Source organism: Hemiscyllium ocellatum, chromosome 19 (genome assembly GCF_020745735.1).
Source record: "Hemiscyllium ocellatum isolate sHemOce1 chromosome 19, sHemOce1.pat.X.cur, whole genome shotgun sequence".
NCBI lineage: Eukaryota > Metazoa > Chordata > Chondrichthyes > Orectolobiformes > Hemiscylliidae > Hemiscyllium > Hemiscyllium ocellatum.
Window position 1 is genome coordinate 28,634,054 of NC_083419.1, and position 12,793 is coordinate 28,646,846.

The 12,793-nt window shown below is 41.1% G+C and overlaps 1 protein-coding gene across 4 annotated transcripts in view; it reads left to right on the plus strand.

Moving 5' to 3' along the window:
- Nucleotides 1–265: 265 nt before the first annotated feature.
- The window catches only part of LOC132824914 (ras-related protein Rap-1b), a 70,932-nt gene continuing 58,404 nt past the window's right edge, over nucleotides 266–12,793 (plus strand). For 2 of the 4 annotated variants that reach the window (XM_060839782.1, XM_060839781.1), the window contains exon 1: nucleotides 281–386. The gene's annotated coding sequence lies outside the window, so the exon portion shown is untranslated. Of the gene's footprint in view, nucleotides 387–12,793 lie in introns of all 4 variants that reach the window. The other 2 variants (XM_060839785.1, XM_060839783.1) reach the window with 2 other exon arrangements.

The following is a 12,793-nucleotide window of genomic DNA, read 5'->3' on the forward strand; positions in this document are numbered from 1 at the left end:
GGATGGATGGACAGAGAGAGGGATGGAGGGAAGTGCAGTTTGAGAGAGGGATGGAGGGAAGTGCAGTTTGAGAGAGGGATGGATGGACAGAGAGAGGGATGGAGGGAAGTGCAGTTTGAGAGAGGGATGGAGGGAAGTGCAGTTTGAGAGAGGGATGGATGGACAGAGAGAGGGATGGAGGGAAGTGCAGTTTGAGAGAGGGATGGAAGGACAGAGAGGGATGGATGGACAGAGACGGTGGGAGAGCGCCTGCGCCTGACGTCAGGGGAGCCTGTGTGCGGCCGCCGGCGGCGCTGACGGAATCGGGAGCGGAGGCGGTTTCAGAGCGACCGCCGGCCGCAATATCGCAGCGAGAGATAGCGACAGCAATTCCCTTTCTGCGCCCGGTGAGTGAGAGCGCCCAGGGCGACGCGGGAGCGGGCCTCAGGCGGATAAGCCCGGTGTGGGAGCCCGGGGGGTGGGGGGAATGACTGAGGTGACCCGGGGTGGGTGGGTTTGCGGGAGACCGAGTGCGGGGCCGGGGGTGGGGGGGAGCGGAGGAGGGCGTCGGCCCGGCGGAGGTGGCGGGGAAGGGGAAGGGCCGCGGGGCTGGGATGGATGGGACGAGCGGCGGCCGCTATCTGTAAGATGGCGGAACGCTTTCTGTCGGCGGTAGTGGCGTCTCCCCCCCCGCCCCCCGACCCCGGGCCGCTGGCGTCGGACATGCCCGTTGCTGGGCCCCGATCCGGGGGAGGGGGAGGGGGAGGGGGAGGATGGAGAGAGGAAACTGAGATCGACCGGTGTCCGCCGACACCCACCCCGGGGGCAGCGACCACCGCCCATCCCTCCGGGGCTGGGGCTGCGACCTCGGCGCATCCCCCTGGGGCCACGACCACCGCCCACCCCCCGGGGCCGGATTGAAGTTCAGCAGCGGAAACGAAAACTTGTACTTTAATTCATTGGAGATGTTTCGGACTCTTTGGAGAAACCGGCTGCCTCTCTTTTTATTCAGAATTAATGTTTCCCTTCTGCTGCTTGATTTCCTCCCCCGGTATGTGTTTTATAGATACTGTTGTCGACACTAATTGACTGTGGTATATTGTTAAAGTTAATGTAAAGCAGGAGCCCCACCTTAGTGGGATAGTATCCCCTGAGGCGGATCCTGTGGCCAGGGCGGATGCTGCTGATTCACAGGCTCTCTGCACTGTTTCACACAAACGTTCAGCCGCATCCCAACTCGAATGCTGAAATATTAATTATTTAGCACCATTTTAGCTCTTCAATCTTTTTCAAATCGGACACTTCTTGAATTCTCTCCTCCCCGCCCAACAAAAAGGAAGTTACTCGCTGAAAGCCTGTCTTGTTTTAAACATGCCCATGTTTGCGTGCATGTGTGTTGGGGTGGTGGAAATGAGTATTGGCTTTTTTTTTAAAGTTGTGTACGTCTACTCAGATATATTGGAAAGGTTTGAAAAACATTGCAAAACTGGCCTTCGATTTTGTCAAAGTTAATACATCAAAATGTAACGCTTTTCTTTCTGTTGGAGAATGAGAGAAAGTTTTGCCAAACTCATTATCGAAATCACTTCCTGTCATTTTAACATAAATAATGTGTGAAATATGTAAGTCGTCAGATGAAGGCATGACAAGTTGTATACTTCCTGTGTGAAGAATGTGATAGCTGAAGGATCAACTTAAGTTGAGAATTTATTTACTCTGAGCCACCTTGGAAACTGTTGAAACACTACTGCTTGTATTTGTGTAGTTCCTTTGAGGAGTACAACATCCCAACATTGGGATGATATCAAACAAAAATTCTTGAATATATGGTGAGTTTGGTAACTGACATAACTGTCAGTAATGGTCTAATTAAAATTGAGAATGCTAGAAGTTAGAAATGGTGGAGCAGGTTGTAAGGTTGTCAGATGAGAAAAGCAGAGGGTTAAGACTGAAAGGATTTGAAAACAAGGTTGAGAATTATAAAATGGAGGCATTACTTAACCAGGAGCTAATGTAGGGAAGTGAGAAAAAGGATAATTTGGAATGAGCAATACATGTTAATTTTGCCAATAACAATTATCACATTCCATAAGAGTTTTATAAATGTAAATATTCTTATGTAAATTAGGGCAGTGTAATGAATGACCTCTAGATTATGAAAGCTACTGTGAATTGGGTGATGTTATGGAAATGGAAATAGACTTTCAGGATGATGGGGTTCTGATGCTGGAACTCATCTCTGTCAAATATTGCACAAAGATGGAGAACAATCTGCTCAGCCTCGGTTATCAGGGTGAGGGATGTAATTTTTGACAGAGACACAGGGAAGTGGGCATTGCTGACTAGCCAGCATTTATTTATTGCCCATCCCTAGTTGCCCATTAGAATGTGGAGGTGAGCTGTCGTCTTGAAATGCTGTAGTCCCTGTGTTATAGATAGATCCACAATTCCAGGATTTTGACCTGCTGTTGGTTTCTGTCTCCTCCTATTTAATTGAACAAAATTTATATTGTTGGGAGTTCTTTACCTTTTATAGATTACCAGCTTGAAAATATGTCTGGACAATGGGTTATGATGGATAAGATCTAAGAGGTTTTCCAATCTAATGTAAAAGCAAATTGCCAATTATTACACACTTGCGAAAGTTAGCTTTTAAGATCATTCTTAAATGGAACAATAAAAAACAAGGTGTACTTGATTAAGTTTGTTTTTAAGTTTTTTTTAGACTTGAAAGAGATGTCTGAAGATTAATCCATTGCAAAAAATAGGAATTAAGTATACAAAGTGTCTGCAAAGGGATATTGATGGATTAAGCAAGTGTACAAAAATTAGTAGATGAATTATAATGTGGAAAATGTGAGCTTGTCCATTTTGGCAGAAAGGATGGGGGATACATAAATACTAAATGGAAGATTGCCCTGGTACAGAAAGATCTGTATGGCCCTGTACATGAATCACCAAAATAAATTGCAGATACAGCAAGTAATTAGGAAGCAAAATTGAATGTTAGTCTTTTGTTACAAGATGGATGGATTTTCAAAATAGGGAAATCTTACAACAACTGCACAGGGGATTGGTGAAAATACAATTGAGATTACTGTGTACAGTTTCATTCACTTTTATGTAATAACATTGGAAGTAGGTCAAAGAAGATTTAATTCCTAGGGCGAAGAGATTGTTTTATGAGGCAAGATTGAGCAGGGTTGGTCTTACTCATTGGGAATTTTAAGGAATGAGAAGTGATCTTATTGAAACACTTGATTTGTGTGACATGGGAGAGTGGGAAGTCTTGATAGGGTAAATGCTGAGAATGTTTCTGTGCTTGGGCAAATATAGCACCAGCGATTACAATTTAAAATAAGGGTCTCCCATTTAATTCAGAAATAAAAACTTTTGTTTTCTGAAGTCTCTTTCCTCAAGAACAGTTTTGAGTGTGTGCAACTATGTTAGATTTCTGATAACGGGAGGCGGGGAAATCAGCAATGAGGAGTTGAGGCCTATGCAGTCAGATTAGACATGATTTTATTGAATGCCAGAGTAGGTTCAAGGGACCAAGTAGCCTGCTTCTCCTATGTCATGTAATTTTATGATCTTCAAGATGTTAGATTTAGAATCATTATAACAAATGCATTGATTCATTTGTATTAAAGTGAAGTGATGATGTTCTGAGTGAATAGTAACTTGTATGATCATAAATAACTTTGCACCTTTTGCATAGTTTAATGTACTCAAATAATTCTGTGTACAAATGGAATAGTGTGAATGCCACCAATGTCAAGTTATATATCTGGCTCATTCTTGTTAATGTTCTTAATTATAATTGAATTTCCTGCACTTCTAGTATATAAAATTTTGATTGAGGCACTGTTAACATATTTGAAACACGTGCCGTTTACCATCAGGTCATGCTGATTCAGTTAAATTTTCTATGATACTTACGTTTTGGAAATATGTATCATGACTCTGATTCTATGAATGCTTGACATTTCTTAACCTCAAATCTTAAATAATAGCCTTTAAGATTTTTTAAATGAGCAATTTTGATTTTTGTGATTCTCTTTAAAATTCCCCAGTAGGTAACTGAGTGTTTAAAAGGTTATTGTTTATGAAATTATGGTATTCGTTTGTGGAATGTATGAAGACTATGGTGTTACAGTGGCCTAGAACGATACCATTTAACCTTTAGGCCCTTGATTTTCATACACCTCAAAAATAATATAGTGGATAGAAATCAATCAGGCCTCAGGGATGCCAACTTCACTAAATTAGTTTAACACTTTTAGCTCATTTCCTCAGAGGCATGAGCTCACAACACACACACATCTCTAATTTAAATATAATTCAGCCTCACTTGAGAGAAGCCAAATAACAAATGGTTGTTAAAAATGCAAATTTTGCAATTTGATGTGCTTTTTGAAGTTGTAATAAAAGCACATTGTTTGACATGTTAATGAGCTTTACCTTGCTTTTGTTCCAATACTGCTTTCATAAAATTGCTAAAGGTGGAAGTATGTTCTAAGCAGCAAAGCCAAGTGGTGTTATAATAGATTTAAATCTATGAAATTAAGTTACAGTGTGTATACTATGTTAATGAAATGGCAGGATCTTGTTTAATCATTGAGCTGTGTTTGAGTCAAAATTCTATGACATTAACTCCTTTGTTCATTTTTGCAAATTGTGTATTCTGCCTATTAATAATTCCCTCAACTATTTATACATCACTGTTCTCCCTTCACAAATGTGATTAAAAGTGGCACTAACCAGGAATATTGTGGAACTCTTGGCAACTAACTCAATTGCAGCAGTAACCTATTTAGTGTATTTGCTGACTGGACGTTGGATACTATAGACTGCAAGGATTGGACAAAGATAGAGGGAGATGTAGTATGGTATGATAGAAAATTTGTAATCTGCTGTTTTGTTTCCTTTGGCTCTAGATTAAAGCCAAAAACTATGGAATTGGTTTAATTGTAATCTTTTCAAACAATTCACTTTATGTTGCACTACATTTAAGGATGTGACTCGACCATCACATACTGAAATATATTAGAATATATCGGTTAGCACTGCTGCCTCACAGTGCCAGGGACCCGGTTTCGATTCCAGTCTTGGGCAACTGTCTGTATGGAGTCTGCACGTTCTCCCCGTGTCTGTGTGGTTTCCCCCCACAATCCAAAGATGTGCAGATTAGGTGAATTGGCCATGCTAAATTGCCCATAGAGTTCAGGGATGTGTCGGTTAGGTGCATTAGTCTGAGGTAAATATAGGATAATACGGTAGGGAATGGGTCTGGTTGAGATACTCTTCGGAGGGTTGGTGTGGACTTGTTGGGCCGAAAGGCCTGTTTCCACACTGTAGGGAATCTATGATTAGATGCACATTAAATGGAAGTCAGAGCTTCATATTAGGATGAAAAATTCTATTTTCTCTTCAGCTAGCTTTCACTTCTGTTTAAGACACTTAATGGTATGGAATTTCTAGTGTGCAAATGGTAGAGTTTATTGGATAGCATCCTTGTACATCAGATATGAAGTTTGCAGGCAAGCTGCTTTTCATAAATTCAAATAGAAATTCTTCTATCACTCAGTGCAAATCAGTATAGTGATCAGAATCAATATGTAACCAGCACTGGACAATCTCAGCCATCTCAGACAGGTGGGATCACTGAATATTCATTGTCATTAACCAGCTTTAGTATTCTTTCTTTTTAATTGGCATCAGTTGACTGATCAGATCTGTTCTTGATACATGAGATCTATGAGATGATTTCTAATCAACCTGTTCAGAGATGTTATCTCACACCTCTGGAGAAGATGGGGCTTGAACCAGGGCCTCCTGGTCAGGGGTAGGAATACTGTGCTTGTACTATAAAAGGACATTCTGAGACCCATGACCAGGCCATTAAACTGACGCAGGTGTGTTCTGCTTTTCTGTAATTTACTGAACTCAGACCAATTAAAACAGAATTTGAAGTAATTATGGCATTCAGAATAAACACAACAGAATTGGGCTTCATTTGACCAGTCAGTGCTAGTACAATTAATTAACACTGGATTCATATGTCTGGTGTGTACGCATCTAATGTGGCACAATGTGATGAACATCAATTCTCAACATCAAAAAAGGCAATGCCTCTACCCATCAGGTTCCACTTAATAACCAATCAGCACTCTCCTCTCCTAGAGTAAAAAATGTTTTTTCTCTTTACTTTGATATACCTGATAAGTGGAAAAAATAAAGCTTTGACAAAATTTTTTTTCAGCAATTCTAAAGTGCTTTCTGTTGGTCTGGTGTTTATATGGAACACTAGCTTATGTGTCTTCTGCCCAAAATTCAGTTGTCATACCATTCTGCCTCGTTTGCTTTCCATGCCTAATATATTGATAGCTTCCAAGTTCTTGTGTTCAAAACTTCCTGTAATCTGGCACCACCTCTTATACAAACTTTCAGTTGTATATCTTCTTAAATTTGTTTATCTCTGTGATCAAATTGCTTCTGATTATTTTGCTGTCTTTTTCAAAAAAAATCCTTGCTGCAGTCAGGACTTAAACCCATCTGTCTCTCTATCTTCCTATCTGCTTGCAAAGTCTTCCTCATAGCATTTTCACTACCAAATGCTATCTTTGATTTTTTAAAAAATTATCACTGTTTCATTTTACAGTGTGCTCCAAGACGGTCTTGATGTAAGAGCTATTATACAAACTTAAATCGACCTCTGCTTATGTCATATTTTGAGTGCAGTCTCTTAAGTTGTATTTCCTTTAATATATTTTGACTTGTGATGTGTGGATTGGAAATCATTTAATGTCTGTGCAGTTTTGAGTTACAGTGATTATTATTTATATGATTAAAAGGTAATGTACTTGCTGGTGTATAACAGAGTTCCAGATGAAAATCATGGTTTTGCAGGATGCAAGTGATTTTCTTTTCTCTCTGACATTTCAACATTGTGGGGCGGCACGGTGGCACAGTGGTTAACACTGCTGCCTCACAGCGCCAGAGACCCGGGTTCAATTCCCGCCTCAGGTCACTGACTGTGTGGAGTTTGCACGTTCTCCCCGTGTCTGCGTGGGTTTCCTCTGGGTGCTCCTGTTTTCTCCCACAGTCCAAAGATGTGCGGGTCAGGTGAATTGGCCATGCTAAATTGCCCGTAGTGTTATGTAAAGGGTAAATGTAGGGGTATGGGTGGGTTGCGCTTCGGTGGGTCGGTGTGGACTTGTTGGGTCGAAGGGCCTGTTTCCACACTATAAGTAATCTAATCTAATCTACTAATGTCTGGCATTTACGTAAAATAAGACATAGGAGCAACTCATTGAGTCTGCTGTACCACTTGAATAATGGCTGATGATGTTTCTCAACCTCCTTCTCCTATCTTCTCCCTGTAGCCTTTGATCCCCTTAGGAATCAAGAATCTATCTAACTCTGTCCTAAATAAATGGTGACTTGACCTCAAGTGTTGGCCCCAAACCTTTCCACACTGTATTCCAGCTAACACTTCTTTGCCTCCTCCCAAGTCCTTCAACAGCTTCCTGCCTACTCAACCCTACCTGTCCCTTACAACTGAATTTGAGTCATCTGAAAATTTAGCAAGTTGCTTTATTCAGATCCTAATAAGTGAAGACTTTAGATGCTGGAGATCAGAATCAAAAAGTGTGGTGCTGGAAAAGCACAGCAGGTTGAGCAGCATCCAAGGAGCAGAAGAGTTGATGTTTGGGCATTAATTCAATTCCTAATGGCCTGTGCATTTCCAGCACCGCGCTTTTTGACTCGTTAACGTATAACATGATTAGTTCTGGTCCCAATGCTGGTTCCTATGAAGCTTCACTGGTCACTAGCTACCGTCATGAAAAAGGCCCCTTTATCTTCTGCCTTCTGCCAGTCAGCCAATCCTCTATCCACGTCAGTGGCTTGTCCCCAGTGCCACAGGTTCTTATTTATCAACCCCTGTATGCCTCCTTGCAAATCCAAATACTGTAGGTCACATCCACAGGCTGTCCTTTATCTAACTTGCTTGTTACCTCCTCAAAGAATTCTAACCTGTTTATTAGCTATGGTCACCTAAATGAAGCCATGCTGACTTCGGCTTATTCTAGCATCCATGTCCAAGTACTCTGCAATCTCATCTTTCATAATTGACATTAAGATCTTACCAACAACTAAGTTCAGGCTAACCGGCTTATAATTTCTCATCATCTGCCTCTCTCTTTTCTTATCCGGTGCATTACATTAGCCATTTTCCAGTCTTCTGGGACTCTCCCTGACCCAGTGATTCCTCAAAGATCATTCCTAATATCTCCACAATAATCTCCGCTATCTCCTTCAGAACTTTGGGGTGTAGTCCATCTATTCCAGATGATTATCCACCTTCAGAACTTCCAGCTTCCCAGTACTACCACCATAATGATGGCCACTACAGTCACCTTTGCCCCATGACTCTCTTGAAGTTCTTGGATGTTACTGGTGTCTTCCATTATGAAGATTGATGAACAATACCTAGTCAGCTGTTCTGCCATATTTTTTTGTTCGGAATTACTGCTTCTCTAGCCTCATTTTCTAACAGTTCAATGCCCGCTCTTGTCTCTCTCATCTTTTATATATCGAAACAGAACTCTTGCAATCATCTTGTAAGCAAGCTTACCCTCCTATTTCATCATCATCTCCATCATTTTTTTTAATGGGGAGGTGATGGCCTAGTGGCATTATTGCTGGACTGTTAATTCAGAGACCCAGATAATGTTCTGGGGATCCGGGTTTGATGACAGATGGTGGAATTTGAATTCAGTTTTTAAAAAACTGGAATTAAGAGTCTAATGATGTTCACAAATCCATTGCCAAACCCATCATCTGGTTTACTAGTATCCTTTAGGGAAGGAGCTGAAAAATGTATTGCTGGGAAAGCGCAGCAGGTCAGGCAGCATCCAAGGAGCAGGAGAATCGACGTTTCGGGCATAAGCCCTTCTTCAAGAAGAAGGCAAGGTCCAGCAAGGACTTATCGTGGTAAGGGCATCAGTGGAGGTGTTCTGGCGTAATGGCCAGGCATAGGTCCCCTTTGCCACACTGCTGCTACTGACAAAAAGTAGCCACTGTTTTCAGTGCCATCGCACCTCCACTGATGCCCTTACCATGATAAGTCCTCGCTGGATCTTGCCAATGCTGAAGCAGCCAGGTCTTGTAATGGACCCAAACTCGCTTCCATCACCGCCTCCATGAATCTGCGCTGGATGCAGATGCCTTCGGGAACCTAAACTCTCCTCTGCCCTGTGTCAGTGCTGCTGGGCCTACTCACCATGAGAATGTGTACACGGTATAAGCAGGCAGAGAAAGAATTAAGCTCTGAGTTTTGTGAAACGAGGTTCAGCTGAGCATGACTCAGATCATATGGGAACTTAGTTAGCAATGGGGCACTGGAGGCAAGGGTAATAGGTTAATGAGGTGGAAAGGCATTTATTAGGAAGAGCCATTAACCAGATGAGGTAGCATTCATTATGTAACGTCAGTTCACAAGATGAAAACTATTCATTATGTGAATTTAGTTTGTTGCGTAACAGGAAATAGTTGAATCTTTACTGTTGATGCTCGCTGATTGTAACAGTCACCCAATTGTTGCCTTATCTGGATGCTCCTCTTGTAAGTGACTATATAATTCATTCAGGAACTGTTGTTCCAGAGAAGGGAGTAAGTAATCTAATCTAAAAGACCGTGAACTCATGTCTCTATGCACATGGGTGATTGTTTTCTCTCCCTCCAGGGCCTGGAATAAAGATGAAAGAATAAAGGTGAAGGAGGTAAAGCTACAGTGTCTGAGAGTTTGTTTTGACTGAGGGGGGAAGCAGGATGAGAATATTGGTGTAGTCGGCAGGATCCTTCTCGATATTCCTGAGTTCCGGAGACCGTCCCCTCTCTTGATCGCTATCTATTCTATGGACTTCTCGAACATTAACTAGTTCAGTCGAAAGACACGGTTTCGTAAGCGCACTGGCAGGCAGAGGTTTGAGTCCTCTCCGCTGTGTAGGGGGAGGGGGATGTGATTGAGGTTCAAGTCCTCTGCGCAGTACTGTAGTTAGAGTTCCCTGGTGAGGGTTTAGTTGAGGTTTACAGTCCTCTGAGTGGCACTAGAGTTCGAGTGTACTGGGTGAGTTGATTTGAACTTCAAGCCCTCCACAATGTGCTGAGGTTCAAGCTTTCTGTATTTAATTGGGATTCAAGTTTTCTGTATTTAATTAGGGTTGGGTGCTCTGTGTTTCAGTGGGATTCGGGTTCTCTGCGTGTCAGTGAGATTCAAGCAAAGTGAGAAAGGGGTTAAAGTCCCCAAATGGCAAAATTTGAGGCTCTGGGAGTCATTGTTCTGGGGGAAGAGAGTGGCTTGGATTGTGGTGCCATGTGGTCTGCAGTGAGAGCTTTCTCTTTTTAGAAATGTAATTTCAGTGAGAGGATGCAAAAAAAAGAGAAAACACTGGAACTAAGGCTGTACTAATACTTGGATTGAAAAGAGAGAGTTTCAATGTAAATTGTGCTATGCTGTGAGTGTTTGATGTTTAAAAATTTTGGTTTGTTAAAATACTGGTTTGGAAGATCCTTAGAAGTAACTGTTTTGCCTTGTTTGAATCAGTATCTCAATTCAATGTGTTTGGTGGGATATGTAATGTGGTAGGTTTTTTTTTACATTGAAATTGGACAACATTATGTCCTTTTTAAAATTATCAAACTTGTAACCTTAAATAAATCGAGTGCCTTGAGACCTTGATTTGTTTGAAATTCTACAATTGCTGTTTTAAAACAACAGTTGGGTCAGTGACCAGATGAGAGTATTGTATTAAAATATCTTTGCTGTGTTTTTAATGCAGCCAAAAGAAGAGTGCAATTTTAGTTTGACGTTTTAAGATTTTCTAGAGAATATTAGAACTCAAGGCTGAGCTGTTTAAGTTCTGTGAATTATTATTAAGACTGCATTGGCCCCTTCATATTGCAAATTCAAAAAATATTGATCTCTACCAAAATTGCCACCGTAATTTCGACTGTTTTATTTAGGAAGTTTCATTTGGAGAACGTATTTAAAAATATTCAGCATTTGTTTCCCTTGAATATTTGAAATTTAAATCTGAACTGAAACTGCCTCTTCAATTGCTAAAGCACAGGAAACATTTTGTTGCTTTCTTGTGTTCCAGACTTTTGAAATACTTTTCCTGACAGCTTTCACATTAGCCAAGTATCAATTTGTTGAAGGAAAATAATTTTTGACTAACCGGAATAGGGTACCCGAGGATTTAATTGATTGGTGTTTATAATTGTTTAGGCAGTACAATTTAGACGTTTCTGGATTATATTAAACTTGATAATGTCATAAATAATCAACAGAAAAACAGACTTCAAGATGACTGAGAATGTTGAAATAGGCAGATACAATTTAGTGCAGTTAAATTTGCAACTGTCTTCATACTAATTACCACCTTGGCAAAGAAGGAACGAGAGGGGAAAATGTAAAGATACTTTCAGCAGTTAACATCGTCTCTAGAGTTTCTCCATTCACAAGTAAAGTGCGCCTTGGACCACGCACCAACCACAACCTGATCCAACAGATTCAATCAGCTCCCCAGTCTTGAGGGTGAGGAGTGAAAAAGTTAACAACAGTGAAGAGGAGGTCGGTATGCTTTTGTCAGTGGCCTTCCTATGGACATTAAGCCAAGTGAGCTTTACCTTCTCTTTCAGTCATTTAAAGGATATGAAGGTTCACTGATCAAGCTAACATCACAACAGCTAGTTGGCTTTGTTACATTTAACAGCAGAGTGGGAGTAGAAGCAGCAAAGAATGCTGCATTCACCTAGCCTGCAGCTGCTGCACTGCAAGCTCAGATGCGCTGGTATCCTCTACCTGAAGCAGCTCAGCAAGGACGGACGTCTCATCAGTTTTGTGAAGCATTTAACTGCCATTATCCAAGAAATCAGATTTCTCCAAGGAGTAATGCAAGAATAGACCGAACTTTGTTTTCAGGTTGGACTTTACTGAAGGAGGTTTTGGAGAACTGGCTCATTTCCACTCGACTTGGAGTGGTCACTAAGGACTGTGAATTTAAGAGCTTCACAGGCGATTTTTTTTCCGCATGGAACAATTCTTCAAATTTTATTTACTGTAATAGACTAGTAATTTTTGCTGTTATAATCACTGCATGTTCTCTATCAATAACTTGCTTAAATGCTGGCTGTCTGTCTTATGAAAGCTGTAATGTCATTGGTTATCATGAAATGAAAAAGGAGGGAATGAGAATGTGTATCGGGTATGAACTGGCAGAGAAAAAGTTAAGTTCTGAGTTTTGTAAAACAAGGTTCAGCTGAGCATGACTCTGGTCAGATAAGAACTTAGAGTTAACCATGGGGTGCTGGAGACAAGTGTAATGGGTTAACAAGATGGAAAAGCATTCATTGCGGAGAGTTATTTAACAAGGGGAGGTAGCATTCAGTATGTAACGTCAGTTAATAAAGTGAAAAGTATTCTTTATGTGAATTCAGTTATTCGTTGTGTAACAGCAGATGGCTTAATCTTTATTGTTGATGCTTGCCGATTATAATGGTCACACAATTAATATGTATGTTGCCTTATCTGGATGCTCCTCCCTGTAAAATGACCATATAGTTCATTGAGCATCTGCTGTTCCAGAGAAGACCATGAACTCATATCTTTGTGCACATGGACGATTCTTCTCTCTCCCTCCAGGGCCTGGAATAAAGACAGAGGAGGTAAAACCACAGTGTCTCTGAGCGTTTTGCTTCGACTTGAGGGGGGGAATAGGACAACAGTCGCTACCGATGCTGATACCAT